The sequence below is a fragment of the Mesoplodon mirus genome (assembly GCF_964341445.2).
Source record: "Mesoplodon mirus genome assembly, chromosome: 2".
Taxonomy (NCBI): Eukaryota; Metazoa; Chordata; class Mammalia; order Artiodactyla; family Ziphiidae; genus Mesoplodon; species Mesoplodon mirus.
In genome coordinates, this window is record NC_138977.1 from 169,020,977 (window position 1) to 169,037,570 (window position 16,594).

Here is a 16,594-nt window from a genome sequence, read left to right on the forward strand (position 1 = left end):
ATTTTCCAAAACTGTGACTATATGAACCCCTTGCTAGGGCCCCTCCCAGGACCTTGGAATTGTTCCATGGGAGTAGAGGGCTTCATTAGCTTTAAGGTAATTCTGCCTTTGTCCGAACGTCTTAATATAGCTATTTATGATTTAGCTTCTGCTAACTTCTCCAACTCAGTCTCTCACCACTTTTCCCCCTTGCTTTCTCTGTCTGAGCCTTATTCAGTTTCTTTCAGCTCCTTAACTCTGCCATGCTCTCCCTTACTCCAGGGCGTTCACTAGTACTATTCTTTGTCTGGCTAAACATTCGTCCTCCACATGTCACTTTAGAAGTCACTTAGCTTTCCCTGACTACCCAAATCTGTGATAAATGTCTCCTGTATTTGCTCTCATGGACAGTATATCAATAATTGTAATAACAACCAGTAATTAATAATTCCATGCTACAATGTAGTAAGAACAATAATTAAAAATCTGTATCATGTCCAATTATTTAGTGTGTACTTGCATTCTTACCTGTATCCGCCATTAGAGGTAAGTTCTGTGAGGGAAAAGACCATTTCTTTCTTCTTCTGCATTGTAACTCCATTTTCAGGCACAGTTCTTAGAACATTCAATAAATATTTATTGAAATGAGGGAGGCAGAGTATTCTGGGCTGAGGGAAAGGTATCAACAGAAACAGAAGCTTAAAAGATAATATAGAAAGGTGGTTGGGAGTATAAGCTCTGGACCAAGATGGCTGGTGTTTAAATCCCAGGCCCATTAGCTGCTTGACTGTGGGCATGCTTCTTAATATTTCTGTGCCTCAGTTTCCTTACCTGTGAAATGAGGATAAAAGTAGGACATACCTCATATGGTTTCTGAAAATTAAATAGTTCAAAACATGTGAAGTGCTTAGAACAGTGTCTGATACATATTAAGCCCCCAGTAAATGTTAGTTATTATTAAAATTCATAGCTTAATCCTAGTAAAAATGTTTACTTATTTTAGACTAATCACCCTTCAGCTTTCTCATCAACCTGACATTTACAAGACACGAGATCAGTTTTGAGCAAACTCCTCATTTTACAGAGGAGGACATTAGTGCACAAAAGTCAGCTGGGCAGTGCCAGGATTAGAACCCAGTATCTGCCAGATCAAGCTGATGACAGTGGTGAGTTTAGAACCAGAGACTTGGTGATGCATGGCTTGCAGATATATAGATATATGGAGGTAAAGGTAGTTGAGCTGCTTTCTGAAGGTGGTGGTTGTGTTTTACTGCTGCAGGAGCTGTGCCCACTTCAAGGATTCCATGCTACTCCTTACATGTACCAGTCTGGGTATTAAGACTCTGGAAGAGCCACAAAAAAAGGTCACAGTAGACTTCTGACTTGTAATCCAGTCCATACTAGCTTTATTTGGATGTCGGAGAGGCTGGTGCAATGGATGGAAAGTCAGCAAGAAGACCGGATTCTGGCTCTCAGTCTTCAAGTCAAAAAGCTGCATTGATATACCCTCCTTAAGTGTATCTTCACTTTACTGCTACGAGCTGAGACCCTCAAACAGGACAAGGCAGTGTCTCTGTGGAATTCAGCACAGAGGCATGTGGAATTCTAGGAGACTGAGTATCTCAGATTTTAGAGCTTGTGTGCTTAGAGGGACACTACACATACAGAGTTAGAAAGAAGCAATTTTTTCTAAGTGTGTGGGTTAGGTGGCTAGCTTTAAAATGCATCCTAATGTACTGTGACTATTTCTTATGTCCTGTAAGATGTTGCTCAGCCAAATAGCAGAACTATTCGTAAATAATTCTGCTAGGATGACTGCTTATTACTTCTGCTCAAAGTAAGTAATAGGACCTTAACTACATAGATTTGGTCCACTGTATTCTGCTATTTCTCTTTAACAATAACTTGTTATTGTTAAAGGACCTGAGTTAAAGGGCCACCTTTAACTCAGGTCTTTGAAAGACAAAACACTGGTTTAGAAACGGACAGAAAGGAATAAACTATGCTTATTTTACTAAGCTCATAAATATACTCAGAACACTGCAAATAGTACAAAGATAAGATAGATATAGATAGATAGATGACAGATAGAAAGATAGATAGACAGATAGATAGATAGATGATAGATCAGTCAGACCAGGATGGGTCTGGGTCTGTTTTTAACTTATCTTCAGAGTACTTGTTGGCATGCTGTGCCTTTGTTAGAAGGGGTAATGCAGTGCCTTTTATTTCATCCCAAATCTGCTCACTGAAGTCAAGTATATTTTAAAAAATAATTAATAAACACTCACTATGTGATGGAAGCTGTGCTATGCTAATTATTGTGTAGGTAAGGAGAACTAAGGTGTGGTTCTTGTTTTCAAGCAGCTTTCTTTTTTTTTTTTTTTTTTTTTTTTTTTTGCAGTACACGGGCCTCTCACTGTTGTGGCCTCTCCCGTTGCAGAGCACAGGCTCCGGATGCGCAGGCTCAGCGGCCATGGCTCACGGGCCCAGCCACTCCGCGGCATGTGGGATCTTCCCGGACCGGGGCATGAACCCATGTCCCCTGCATCGGCAGGCGGACTCTCAACCACTGCACCACCAGGGAAGCCCAAGCAGCTTTCTTTTGAAGGGGGTTGGTGGAGATCCTGTGACCTCACCCAGGTAGGAATTATTTCTTGGAGTTATTTTTTGTGTGTGTTGTGCTGTTTTGTTTTGGAATTGTCCTTTTATCTCTATGTTGGTGTCTCCACTAGATTAATTGTTTCTTGTCATCAGGATGTTTTTCCTCACTCTAGAGCAATGCCAGTTGGTTAGAGTTCAATTTTTCATCATCGATTAGAATTAACTACTACTACTACTACTACATATTTATTGCATTAGTTATTTCTGTTCTGACTTGCTATTGTACAAATCTAAGCAATGCCGGAAATGACAAAGTGAATAAATGCTCTAAATAATGCCTTTTGCCTGTGACTGCTGAGGTGGGAAGAAGATTATAGTCCACTCTGGTTTGGAGCAGGAAAAAAAATGTATACTCAAGGCTGGGTGTTGCCCAGAAGACTACTCCCTGCCACTCTAAAGTCCTTTTCTTTGGGAATGTTTCCTGACTTCTACAAGCCATTACATTCCCTCCGAAATAGATAACATTTAGAATTAAGATCTGTACTTCATGAAAAAGTGCAGTGCTCTTAGGCTTTTCCTGTTTAAAGTCTCACGTAGTCTCTATACAAGTTACACCCAAGTAAAGGTGTGTGAAGGCCGATTCATGACTATAAAGACTAGGTCATTAATTTGGTTTGCTTACTATGTAAAGTATCTTTGCAAAATTCCCACATTTATACCATAAGGCTGTGTGTGTACATATGTGCATATTTAAATCTTATGTTTTTCTTGTATGTTAATAGTTTTTATCATATATGGAGAGAGCTTATATATCTTTCTCTTCTAATCTTCAAATCTGCCCAGTGATATAGCTGAGCTGTGTGAGATGACTTCCCAATTACAGATTAGGAAACTAAAACTCAAATAATAGACTTTCTTAGATAGCATGAAGTAAGGAGCAGAAATCAGACTAATTAGGTATTTGTCTCTCTAGAATCCCTTCCCCTGTCTTTTGGCAATAATTTTCAAGTTTCACTGGGGAGCCACCTTCCTCATCTTCTGTCTGTGTGGACTGGGTGGGACTCCACCTATAGTTTCAGGGCTGTATCTTATCCTGGAGGCCTAAGACAATGGCATTTCTGTGGTCTGGCCCCAGTAATGAGATGAATTCAGAGTAAGCAAGTGACTGACCTGGGTTCATTGGGAGGAATCCTAGACTTTGGGGAGAGATGTGGGAAATGGATCCTCTTTTCCTCTCAGCTTGGTGTTGGGAGAGGGTGGAACTAGAGTTGCTTGCCACTACATAGAGTCTTGGAAGAAATCCAAGAGAGCAGAAGGCAATGCCAGATAAGGAGGAAAAAGAAACTATGTGCTGGTAATATTGACGTAGGTAAGCACCTACATCAGGCCACACCTCAAAGTCTACCTTACCTTTGGACTTTTAGTTCAGTGAATAACCTTTTTCTGCTCAAGCTTGTTTGGGTTGGGTGTTTAGTCCTAACGGGTGTAACTTTGTAGGTGAATAAGTCACAGTTCCAATTTTCAAGAACCACAGTTTCCCAATGTAGAAAACGAAGATGCTTTTCTAGGTTGTTATGACTCTGAAGTCATGATTCCATCTTGATTCTCTAAGGGTCATCTCAACAGCATGCTGAGAGCACTGCATGTTCTTTGGTGTCTGACAATTTGAGTTTGCTCTTGGGAGTGGTGTTTCTTTCCCTCTGGCAAATAGTTGATTTTCCCAAGGCTAACAGAGTCTAGAAAAGATTTACTGGGGGAGACCTTCAAGAAAGCAGAGGAGTAAGCCGTGGATATCACCTTCCTCCCCACAAATACATCAAAAATACAACTATGTGTGGAACAACTCCTACAGAACACCTACTGAATTCTGGCAGAAGACCTCAGACCTCCCAAAAGGCAAGAAACTCCCCCACATACCTGGCTAGGGCAAAAGAAAAAAGAAAAAAGAGAGACAAAGTAATAGGGACGGGACCTGCACCTCTAGGAGGGAGCTGTGAAGGAGGAAAGGTTTCCACACACTAGGAAGCCCCTTCCCTGGAGGAGACGGGGGTGTGGCGGGGGGAAGCTTCGGAGCCGTGGAGGAGAGCGCAGCCACAGGGGCGCGGAGGGCAAAGCGGAGAGATTCCCGCACAGAGGATCGGTGCAGATGAGCACTCACCTGCCCAAGAGGCTTGTCTGCTCGCCCGCGGGGACGGGCGGGGGCTGGGAGCTGAGGCTCGGGCTTCGGAGGTCAGATCCCAGGGAGAGGACTGGGGTTGGCTGCCTGAGCACAGCCTGAAGGGGGCTAGTGCGCCACAGCGAGCTGGAAGGGAGTCCAGGAAAAAGTCTGGAACTGCCTAAGAGGCAAGAGACCATTGTTTCAGGGTACCGAGGAGAAGGGATTCCTTCCTTGCGGGCCCACAGAGGGCAGAGCATTGCCTAAGCGAGCTCCAGAGATGGGCGTGAGCCACAGCTATCAGCTGGGATCCCAGAGACAGGCATGAAACGCTAACGCTGCTGCTGCAGCCACCAAGAATCCTGTGTGCAAGCACAGGTCACTCTCCACACCCCATGGGAGTCTTGCAGCACACCACTGCCAGGGTCCCGAGATCCAGGGACAAATTCCCCGGGAGAACACACAGCGTGCCTCAGGCTGCTGCAATGTCACGCTGGCCTCTGCTGCCGCAGGCTCGCCCCGCATTCCAATTATGACTACCGTACCCCTCCCTTTCCTGGCCTGAGTGAGCAAGGGAGCCCTAATCAGCCACTACTTTTACCCCCTCCTCTCTGGGCAGGGAACAGACACCTGAGGTTGACCTACATGCAGAGGCAGGGCCAAAACCAAAGCTGAACCCCAGGAGCTGGGCGAACAAAGAAGAGAAAGGGAAGTTTCTCCATGCAGCCTCAGGAGCAGTGGATTAAATCTTCACAATCAACTTGATGTACCCTGCATTTGTGGAATACCTGAATAGACAACGAATGTTCCCAAAACTGAGGCAGTGGACTTTGGGAGCAACTGTAGACTTGGGGTTTACTTTCTGTGACTGATTTGTTTCTAAGGAGACAAAAGACCTGTATGCAGAAAATTATAAGACACTGAGGAAAGAAATTAAAGATGATACAAACAGATAGAGAGATATACCATGTTCTTGGATTGGAAGAATCAACATTGTGAAAATGACTGTACTACCCAAAGCAATCTACAGATTCAATGCAATCCCTATCAAACTACCACTGGCATTTTTCACAGAACTAGAACAAAAAATTTCACAATTTGTATGGAAACACAAAAGACCCCAAATAGCCAAAGCAATCTTGAGAAAGAAAAACGGAGATGGAGGAATCAGGCTCCCTGACTTCAGACCTTACTACAAAGCTGCAGTAATCAAGACAGTATGGTACTGGCACAAAAACAGAAATGTAGATCAATGGAACAGGATAGAAAGCCCAGAGATAAACCCATGCACATATGGTCGTCTTATCTTTGTTAGAGGAGGCCAGAATATACAATGGAGAAAAGACAGCCTCTTCAATAAGTGGTGCTGGGAAAACTGGACAGCTACATGTAAAAGAATGAAATTAAAACACTTCTTAACACCATACACAAAAATAAACTCAGAATGGATTAAAGACCTAAATGTAAGGCCAAACACCATAAAACTCTTAGAGGAAAGCATAGGCAGAACACTCTGTGATATAAATCACAGCAAGATCTTTCTTGACCCACCTCCTAGAGAAATGGAAATAAAAACAAAAATAAACAAATGGGACCTAATGAAACTTAAAAGCTTTTTGCACAGCAAAGGAAACCATAAACAGGACAAAAAGACAACCCTCAGAATGGGAGAAAATATTTGCAAATGAAGCAACTGACAAAGGATTAATCTCCAAAATATACAAGCAGCTCATGCACCTCAATATCCCCCCAAAAAACCAACCTAATCCAAAAATGGGTGGAAGACCTAAATAGATATTTCTCCAAAGAAGATATACAGATTGCCAACAAGCACATGAAAGGATGCTCAACATCACTAGTCATTAGAGAAATGCAAATCAAAACCACAGTGAGGTATTACCTTACACGGGTCAGAATGGCCATCATCAAAAATCTACAAACGAGGGCCTCCCTGGTGGCGCAGTGGTTGAGAGTCCGCCTGCCGATGCAGGGGATACGGGTTCGTGCCCCGGTCTGGGAGGATCCCATATGCCGCGGAGCGGCTGGGCCCATGAGCCATGGCCGCTAAGCTTGTGCGTCCAGAGCCTGTGCTCCGCAACGGGAGAGGCCACAGCAGTGAGAGGCCCGCGTACTGCAAAAAAAAAAAAAAAAAAAAAAAAAAAACCTACAAACGATAAATGCTCGAGAGGGTGTGGAGAAAAGGGAACCCTCTTTCCCTGTTGGTGAGAATGTAAATTGATACAGCCACTATGGAGAACAATATGGAGGTTCCTTAAAAAACTAAAAGTAGGACTACCATACGACCCAGCAATCCCACTACTGGGCATATACCCAGAGAAAACCATAATTCCAAAAGAGACATACCACAACATTCATTGCAACACAGTTTACAATAACCAAGACGTGGAAGCAACCTAAGTGTCCATTGACAGATGAATGGATAAGGAAGATGTGGCACATATATACAATGGAATATTACTCAGCCATAAAAAGGAATGAAACTGAGTTATTTGTAGTGAGGTGGATGGACCTAGAGACTGTCATACAGAGTGAAGTAAGTCAGAAAGAGAAAAACAAATACTGTATGCTTACACATATTTACAGAATCTAAAAAAAATAAGGTTCTGATAAACCTAGGGGCAGGACAGGAATAAAGATGCAGACGTAGAGAATGGACTTGAGGACATGGGGAAGGGGAAGGGTAAGCTGGGTTGAACTGAGAGAGTGGCATAGATATATATACACTACCAAATGTAAAATAGGTAGCTAGTGGGAAGCAGCCACATAGCACAGGGAGATCAGCTCGGTGCTTTGTGACCACCTAGAGGGGTGGAGAGGGAGGCTGGGAGGGAGGCACAAGAGTTAGGGGATATCGGCATATATGTATATGTATAGCTGATTCACTTTGTTATACAGCAGAAACTAACACACCACTGTAAAGCAATTATACTCCAATAAAGATGTTAAATAAAAAGATATATTGTAACTCAAGATTTTGATTCAGAAATGGCTAGGGTGTTAGCCTTTAAAATATTAATAAAAACACTGAAGAACTTAGTCAAAAGTTGATACTAGCTAAACAATATCCAGTCTGACAGAAATCTGTGTGCTCAACCCAGGTGATATTTTGGCATTAAATAATTGGTGTTCTTAGTATATAAACAGGGTAAATTCCTTCCACGATGTTAAATGTGGTCCCAAAAATTTAGTCATGAAAATTGTGGTGCTTTGTTGTTGCAATGTTAAACAAAAATCATATACATTGAAAAAATATTATTCCAGTTGTGCAGAGGAAGAAAGAAAAACGTTTTTCATTTATTAGATGTATAAGAAATAGAGCATCTATTGCAATCAAAATGTGCATCATACACTAAACTGGAAAACACCTGAACGCTGAGGGAAGAGACACTTGTAACACCGTCTCTACTCACAGAAGTGAACTAACCCTTCAAAGTTGCCACAATTTCCTGGTGAGGATGCTAAATGGAAGATAGGAGCAAATTGCCAGTTGCTTTATGACCATGTTTGTTGCATGGTGAAGTTTTACTGTATTTGATAAAATGGCATGAATATCCTATTAAAATCCTCATGACAAGTTAAATGTTTGGGGGTTTCTAGAAAGTGATTACTTATGGTTCCCTGACACACTAGGGGTTTTTGTATTTTCATGCTTTTGCATATGCAGTTCCCCCAAACTGAAATGCCATTCCTTGCTTTCTCCACCAAAGGAGTCCCTGCATGCCTTTCAAGACAGTTCAAGCATTTTGTTTTTCTTGGGCTCCTCCTCTAGGCATTTGATTGCTCTGAACTTTGGTCCATGATTCCACCACTGTACCTTATTTCTGTTTTTTAAATTGTGGAATCAGTCAAAATCTATTGCACTAATTTCTCTGCTCCCTGTCTCTGCCACTGGACTTTGGGGACCTTGGATTCAAAGATGCGCCTTACCTTGTAAGTGCCCAATACATATTTGCTGAATGAATAGAAAACATTAGTGGTCCTCATTTGAGTAAACCTTCTAACCATAATTATAATGGCTATTCATTTTGAATACCTAATAAGGGCCAGGCAATTTATATACACTGTAATTTATTGTAGTTTAATCTTTAACCCTGCAAAGTGTGTATTATCCCTCTCCCCACTTTGTAGATGAGAAAACTGAGGCTCTAAGAGGTTAAGAGGGTTTCCCAAGAAGTCACTAGTACGTAGTAGTGTAGGGATTCACAGTCTGTGCTCCTTACTCCACATAGTATCTCCAACTTTGTTTGAAATAGTTATTTTAAAAAATTTCTAAAATGCTTCCTTTTAAACATTCTTTGAATACTCCCCTGAGGGCTCTGTTTCCTGCTAGATTCGTGCTACCTGCTTCCGTCTGCAAAATCAAATAAGCCACTTTATGCAGCTCCTTCCTCAGGAAATCTGGAAAACGGAGCTGTTCTTTCTAGGAACACTGACAATCCATCTCCATTTACTGGCCTGGCTTATGATTTTCAGTTTAACCCATTGTGACTCCTGTTCCCTGGGTTGGGGTTGTTCGCATAATAAGTCTAAAAAAGTTGTTATTCCCAGCAAACAGAATCAGGAAGTGGAAGCAGATTTTAGGAAAGAAGTTATTTCAGGAACTGAAGGCAAACAAACATTTTGATTAAAATGATCTAATTCCAATTCTTTGCTTTGCTCTGCCAGTGTAGATCTGGTCCACACCTGTTATACTCTGCAGTGCACTTTACCCCAGTGATTGCTAAACGCTGGTTTGTGAATTCAACCTGCTTAAGGTTTTGATGAGGTTTTCATCAGTCTGAAGAGAAATCAGAAACAAAGAGGTGCTATTATATGTGCATCTGAATATATATATATGTACATATGCACAACATACACACAATCATAGGTTTCCTTTTGGGTAACGACTGTTTTTCATTCTGAGGTTATTTCTTTCTACCTACTTTTAGAATAAAATATTCTTTTTCTTGATATATTAGGGTATGAATAGAGGGTAGATAATTTTCTTAATGCTTCAACCTTCATGACAAAATAAAAATATCTTAAAGAGTCCCATTTCCCTTGATTTTTTAAAATTTAATTTTTAAATTTGAATTTTTTAAATATAGCAGGTTCTTATTAGTTATCTATTTTATACACATTAGTGTATATATATCAATCCCAATCTCCCAATTCATCCCACTACCACCCCTCCTTGATTTTTCTTTTTAACAAATTTTACAGGACCACAAAATTCCAGAGTGCTGGAACCAAGTCTCACTTCCTTTATCCTTTGTGGGGTTTTTTGGTGATAAATAACAAATCTACTCCCAAAGATGGAAGGCTAATGTTTTCAAAATGGCTTCCTCCTCTGGACTCTGGTCTCACCTGTTGTCTTTACCCTTCACTGGCCATTAGACTATGATGCCTTGCATAGTGAGTATAGATTTATGTCCTAGCTAGTAAAATAGATTGTAACCGTACCTATCCGAGGTAGGAAGCTTCACTTTCTTTCCATGTACTGCCAGAATCCACACATAACAGATGTCCAGATGTTTTAAAATATGTTTAATGTCAGGACGTTTGGGGAAGCTGCTGGAAATTAATAAGATAATAATGACAATAGATTAAAATGAATATTTATTAAGTGCTTTCTATACATTAGGCACTATTTAAGTATTCCAATTATGTGCTTTGTTTAAACCTCTCAACAGCCAAAAGAGATAGGTTTTATTATAATTGCCTTCATTTTACAGGAAATGGAGATAGCAAAAGATTAAGTAACCTGTTTAGAGTCACATGGCTTTACTTGGCAGTGGTAGGATTTGAACCCAGATGGGTTTAGCTTGAGAGCTCAACATCCTAATCACCACACCATGGGGCCTCCTGCAAGAACAGTGCTGGCAGCTGCATTTAGAGAAGAATGATAGCAGCAGCAGCAGTAATTGCAACAACTAGAACAACTAGATGATCCCAGGGCTTTGTGTCTGCTAAGGGATTTATGTGTAGTATTTCATGCTCACAACAACCCTATGCAATCTAGGCTCCTGTTATCCCATTTTACAGATGAGGAAGCTGAGGCACAGAGGTCTTGAGTGACTTGCCCAAGACTGAGAAGGAGCTGAACCTGAACTCAAGCGTAGGTTTATCTGACTCTAAACCCCATGGGCTATGATGGTGTACTTGTATGAGCTCAGGATTGGGGGCAGGAAAATTCCATCTCCAGCCTCTCTAGTAGCTGAGCAACCATGGCCATGACACTGGGCTCTCTGAGATTGTTTTGTCATCTATAAGGAGGAGGATATGTGTGTAAGATGCTTAATAAAGAGTAATTGCTGCTTAAATGTAATTTATTTATATATGTGGCAGATGTTTGTTACATTTCCTGGTCTTCTGAGCATCTCTGGAGATTCAGAACGCTCACTGCCTTTCCTCTTTCCTTCACTTGCTAGCTTCCCATACCAGCAGATGCTTCAGAAAACTTTGAGTCCCTGTTTCTGAGTAGCTATAGGGAATGTATTTCGAGTTCCCAATCTCCTCTAGCCACAGAAAGAAAATCAAGGCTGATAAGAACCATGCTCATTAGGCACTCAGTTTTATCCAGCCACAAAGATATTAGGAAAAGATATTTATAGTTGACCTTTCAAGATTAATAATTTCCGTGAAAGAGAAACTGTAGTATTCAACACAACTAAAAAGAAAATCCTGAGTATTGAGGAAATAATTATTTTACTGTTTGTAGTACAGTTTGTTACTTTTATTAAAAATTTAATAAAATGAATATGCATAGCTATCACATTTAAAAGACACTAATAATGTAAAGTCAGTTCAGTTTGCTTCTTTAAAATTGGGTTGTGACATTCTCAAGACTTTTAATTATTTTGATATTTTCTTAAAAATATATGCATTAATCTTGTTATTTGAGAAAGTAAAATTCCATAACAATTAGTTAATAAGAAACTCAAGAATGGATCTTTTAGGCACATTAAAAATCAAATGCTAAAGCATTCATGATTTTAAATGTTAGGAAATAAGAATTAATAGGAGTTAACATGTTCCTTTTTCTTAACTTTTGATCTTCCTTTATTCTTTCTTCTGACTCCACATTAGACTGACAACTAATCTCATGTTTAGGCATCATATGTCTGGTGAAGATTTTCCTGTTTTATCTTATTGTTTGGAAAAGGCAAGAATTAGGAGAATCCATTTTGTCTCCAAATAAATGTATTCTCATTGAGGCAACTTCAGTTGAAACTCCTTATACCATAAGTAATTAAATGCTCTGTGCTTTGAACATTAACTATGCTGTACCCTGGGTGGAAAAAGCCCCCCAGTTTTTCTAAATAGGAGCAACTTGAGTTTTTGAGATGGGGAGGGAGAGGGTGAAGGCACTGAGAACACAGTGTAAGTTAACATTGTGGGAATATTTACTTTAGTACTTGATGCTTCTGGTTTGTTGTTTTTAGTGCAAATAAAAAATTGTTATGAGTTAGTCTGAAAAACATTTAAAAATAATTTTGTAAACATAAAAGCATTTCCTGAATAGTAACACCTCATCCTTTCTTTTTGAAATTGTAAACTAAAAAGAATTTTTAAAAGATTTTTATAAAATAATGACCATTAACCCATCAAATAACAACCATTTTTATTAAGCATTTTCCTTTAAAGTCTTTGTTCACGTATTATAAGAATTTTCAATTTTAGATTATTTAAAAAATTTGAAATTACATTACATTTACTTCATTATTATCATTATTAAAGTCTACATAGTACCTTGATTTGGTTAGTCACTACTTATTTAACCATTTCCTTGTTTTTTATAATTAGGTTTTTGTTCATTCACTTTACTTTCCTAGAAATGGCAACTATACATTCTAGGTTTTCTAAATGTTTTGTTCCATTATTCCTATAATTTTCTTTGTATTTGTGTATCCTGCTTTTTGCTTTAAAAAATATGGTCTTGATAATCATCATTAATAATACAATAAGCCAAAATATGCCTACAGAATTTTTTCCTATGGTGAGTTATTTGTTTAGAACAAATTTTCATTTCTCTGCTTGAGCAAATTTTTTTTGCCATATTCTATGAAGTCTTATTAATTATTTATAACCCAGCCTAAATATCTTTTTGCTGAGATTTTCATTGATATTCTCTAGCAGTGTCTGTCAGTCTATCCTTTATACATTACTTCTTTGTGGCAGAGAGTACCTTGTAGTACAATTATGTTTAATCAAAACAATTTACTGCTCCTATTCCACTGTGCACTTGTTGAAGACAGGCCCTGAGTGTAGTTTGTACATCATCCCAAATTCATAGAACAGTTTTAGACAAATTCAATGTTGATTAAATAAATGATTGAATTAAATAAAAGCGCTTACCAGGGCCTAGACAAGTGGAAGAAGAAATAAAATGCTGCAGTGGAGGAGTTCAGGGATAAGAAAGACCACTGGGGACTGGAGGAGGAGATGGCAGGAAACCTACTTCTATTGAGCTTGTTATGTACTAGGCACTGTGCCAGGTGCTTTACATACCTTATATCATTTAACCCTGAGAACAGCTCTGAAGTCAGTTCTGTTGCTCTCATATTGCAGATACAAAAAATTAATGTTCATTGAGTAATTACTAACTTTCACTCTGGAGCTGGAGGAGAAACAAAAGGGACATTTCACTGAAGTTCAAAAGAAGGGATGGACAGGCAGATTCTGCAAAGGCACATGCACAAACACAGATAGGAGTTATCAGCTAGTGTTACAGGTGATGGAGGAGTCCAACCTGGCTAACCTGGAGAGCTTGAACAGGGTTGGGAGACTGGTAATCTGTGTTCATGGTATCACATACTATAAGAATCATTAAGCCGTTAAGGTCACACTGACAGAGTAGAAGGGGTTAAGGTTCTGGTGAAGGGTATGTCTGCATAAATAATGGTTACAACTAGACTAGGTAACCTGGGCAACTCCTGATACCAAAGGCAGGTCATATTCTCACTACGCTCTGTTACCAGATGATTAAGGCTGAGCCCATAGGAATTAATTTACATTGCAGAGAGCCTTTGGGAATGATCATTTGAAAGTTTTAATGAAGCAAAAGAGATAGTTGAACTAAGAAAAATAGTTCAAGATAGAAAGAAGGCTCTGATACTTGAAAGATTATATGAAAAATCAAAATGCATTATTTAAAAGGGAAAAAAGGATTAGCAAAAGTTGGTATTTAATTTTCTTCTTTCTTTGCCACAGGACACTTGTAAAATGAAATACAACATTTAGGCATAGGTGGTGTCTTAGTCTGTTTAGCCTGCTATGACAAAAATATCATAGACTGTGTGGCTTATAAACAACAGAAGTTTATTTCTGTTGCATTGGCAGATCATTGCATTGGCAGATTTGGTGTCTAATGAGGCTCCTGGTTCAGAGACAGCTACCTTCTGGCTATATCCTCATGTGGCAGAAGGGGCATGAAAACTCTCTGAGGACTCTTTTTTAACAATTTCTTGAGAACTTCCTATTTTATTTATTTATTGATTGATTTTGTTTATTTTATTTTTGGTTGCACTGGGTCTTCGTTGCTGCACTGTGTGCGGGCTTTCTTTAGTTGTAGCGAGTGGAGGCTACTCTTTGTTGTGGTGCAGGGGCTTCTCATTGTGGTGGCTTCTCTTGTTGTGAAGCATGGGCTATAGGTACACGGGCTTCAGTAGTTGTGGCACGCGGGCTCAGTAGTTGTGGCTCGCGGGCTCTAAAGCACAGGCTCAGTGGTTGTGGTGCACGCGGCATGTGGGATCTTCCCGGACCAGGGCTCTAACCCGTGTCCCCTACATTGGCAGGGAGATTCTTAACCACTGTGTCACCAGGGAAGCCCTGGGGGCCTCTTTTATAACGGGACTAATCCCGTTCATGAGGTCTCTGTCCTCATGACCTATTCACCTCCCACAAGCCCCTCCTTCAAATACCATCACTTTGGGATATGAATTTTGAGGGAACACAAATATTCAGCCTATAGCAGGTGGTTATGGGCACCTTTTTTGTCAGTGCTTTATCTTTGTGTTTTGGGTCCTCACCACCACCACCATCACCAAGTCATCATGTTGTACACCTCCTGATGTACAATGCTGGACACATTTGGGTACACTAATAGACATAAGGCCCAATTCCTGTTCTTGAAGAGGAAATGGGATGTGTAGGGAAGACAGTAAAGGAACTAACATTTATTTAGCACTTTCTATGTGCCATCCATTTATATCAAGTATATACCATGAGGAAAGACTGAAAAATACTGCTATCTTGACAGCTGGCATCGCCAAAGAGTTATTTTAGGAAGAGAAGAGTCATTGTTTAAAAAACTTTGTTAGACTATTTTGGTGGTGGAAAGTGAGACTTGGTGACCTGGTATGAAGAACACTGTGCTGTAAGGAGATGGCAACAGTGGAAATTAAATATTTTGGGAGGAGGGAAACAGAGTCAGGTATGGTGCCCCACATTGCTTGCTTCTGGAATGAAATATAGCTGAGCTTGATTGGCTTAATCCTGGCTCCATGCTAATATTTGCTTATACTCAAACTTCCTAAGCAAGGAGGGCTAGGAAAGGGAGTTTTGAGTTCTAGCTTAGAGAGGTAAGAGTCATAATTTAGGGCATTCTTCAAACATGTGAAAACTGTTCAGAAGATGCTGGGAGAGCCAAAATCTTATGGGCCCACTATAAATAGAAATCCTCTTTTGAATCTATTTCCATCTCTCCTTTCTTGATTACAGAGACCCATGAAAAATAGTGCCTAGGGTCACTGTGTACAGAAGTACTAGCTGTGTACTGCATGACTCCTCAGGGTGTGCCATTCATGAAGACTCTGATGTGAATGGTTCCTTTAGAGTCATGCAACTTGGAAGCCCTAAAAGTGCCCCTTGCATTTACAATGCTAATTAATATGAAAAAGCATTATGGAATGGTTACTGTGATTCAGATACCATCCTGCTGCAGGGCAATGGAATTGTCCAGAGCATGGACTTTGAGGCCTTGGCTTTCAATTTCACTTCTGCCACTTATCAGTTGTGTGGCCATGGACAAGTTATCTAAACTCTCAGAATCTTACTTTCTTCGTCTGTAAAATGGAAGTACCGATATTTACCTCAACGTGTTGTTATGGAAGCTTGGTCCAGGATGAGCATGTGGAAAATGGTAGCTATAATTATGAGTTACAAGCATTATCTCATTTAATTCCCATTACAGTCTTATAATTTAGTTCTAATTCATGGGGAAACTGAGGTTCAGAGGACATAAGACTTATGCAAGATAAGATATCTGTAGGGTGGCAGAGCATGAATTCACACTCGTATTTGGGAACCTGTGTTCATTCTATACTGACAACTTGGTTTTTACCTATTTCCAAGGATAAATCTTCAATCCAAAGTCCTTTCCTCCGATCCTCTCTTGCCACGTCCAACATAAATATTAATGCATCTACCATCTGCCATTATGTAAAAGCACTTGGTCAAATCTCTTTTAGCAAATGAAGTAAAATTGCCTTTTGTTTGGTTTAGTGTATGTGTGTGTATTATGCTTTCTTGTGACTATCCAGTCTGTTTTTGAAGTGGAGTCTTGGTTACCTAGGGAACTGGAATACAGTACTGGTAAATGTTTTTACTTTTAATGAGATGCAAGTTCAAAGTGGCTAGAATTGTTGGCTGAATTTCAAATGGTAACCTCTGTATTGACTGGAAAGTAACACAATTTTACTTTTTTTACATAAAAATAAAATTAAAGGTGGGAGAAAATTAAGGGAGTTGATGAGAGTTGGTGAAAAATGAGAATCTTTAAGTTGCAGACATTCTGCTTGCAGTTCAAAGTTAGCTAATTAATATCTTTATTTTAGACTGTATAATTTGCACAGT

General features: G+C 39.8%; 1 pseudogene across 1 annotated transcript in view; it reads right to left on the reverse strand.

The window, feature by feature from the left end:
• LOC309798670 (dynein light chain 1, cytoplasmic-like) overlaps positions 1-16,170 on the reverse strand; it is a 34,667-nt pseudogene extending 18,497 nt beyond the window's left edge. Inside the window, exons 1-2 of the transcript in view lie at positions 16,083-16,170; positions 13,500-13,555 (exon numbers count right to left, since the gene is read on the reverse strand). The product of the transcript in view is annotated as a dynein light chain 1, cytoplasmic-like (transcript). The remainder of the gene's footprint in view (positions 1-13,499; positions 13,556-16,082) is intronic.
• Between the last annotated feature and the right edge of the window lie 424 nt (positions 16,171-16,594).